This window comes from Octodon degus, unplaced genomic scaffold (genome assembly GCF_000260255.1).
Source record: "Octodon degus isolate 3935 unplaced genomic scaffold, OctDeg1.0 scaffold00138, whole genome shotgun sequence".
Lineage (NCBI taxonomy): Eukaryota > Metazoa > Chordata > Mammalia > Rodentia > Octodontidae > Octodon > Octodon degus.
In genome coordinates, this window is record NW_004524714.1 from 7,524,178 (window position 1) to 7,525,553 (window position 1,376).

Consider the following 1,376-nt stretch of genomic DNA (forward strand, 5'->3'; position numbering starts at 1 on the left):
TCATCTACCCAAGAGACAGCACAGCAGCAACTGGCATGTCATGACAAGCAGCCCGTATTCAGAAGACCAGGATGACAGGCACTCCAAGCATGAAACTACTATTACAGATTATAGCTCCTTTCTTTTTAACATTGATTTATATTCCACAGTCTTCATATTTACTTATTTATTCATTCATTCATTCATTCACCTATTGAAGGACAATTTGTTTTTCTATTTTCTATTTTTCATTTTATGAAAAAAACAAAATGAAACTTGAAGACAAAATAAAATAGCATTAGTGAATATATTGGGTATTGTGATCTTCAAAGTAGTTACTCAGAGTACAAGATATGTATATAAAAAATTTCCAGACAATATTAGCACAAGCCTTTTTTTTTTCAATGAACTAAGAGAAACTAGTAGTATAACTACCTTGTATTTTGTTTTCATTTTCCTTTCCTCACCTTTTTCATCTTTCTTTTAAACACTTTCTTCCCATTTCACAATATACATAGTACATTTTGGACCTTATTTACTTTTTCAGTTTCTCATGTCAGGGAGATAATACTACATTAATACATCTGAGTGTGATTTATTTCACTTATGAGTGTGGTCTCTAGTTTCATTCATTTACCTATAAAAGTCTCATGTTTATCTTTCTCTATAGCTAAGTAATACTCCATTGTATAAAAATATCACATTTTTTAAAATCCATTCCTCTGTTGATGGGTGATTTCCAAGATTTAACTATAATAAATTGGACTGCTATGAACATGGGTGCACGTATATCGCTGTGGTATGGTATTTTCAATTCCTCTGGAAAAATACACAGCAAGGGAATAGCTAGATTGAACGGGACATCTATTTCTAGTTTTTTTGAGAAATGTCTACATTGATTTCCATTGTGGTTGCACCAGTGTACACTACCACCAACAGTAGAAAAGAGTTTGCTTTTCCCCACAGTCCCTCCAGCATTTGTTATTAGTTCACTTCTTGATGATATTCTTTCTGGGGTGAGATGGATTCTCAATGTTGTTTCAATTTGCTTCTCTCAAATGACCAGTATTTTGAACATTTTCATATATTTATTTATCATTTGTATTTCTTCGTCTGAGAAGTGTATATTCATTTCAGATGCCCATTTTTGGATTGGGCCTTTGAATGAGAGGGCCAATATTTTTCAATTCTCTGTGTATTCTAGATAGAACCTTTCCATATGATGAGATCCTAGTTATTGATTCTTTGAAATATTTCCCATTCAGTGTAGGTTTTGTTCATGAAGTCTCTCCCTACACTTATGTCTTAAAGGACAGTTTGATTGTGTTCAGTTTTGATACTTATAAATAAAACTGGTATAAATGTTTGTGTGCAGACATTTTCTTTTTTTTGAAATC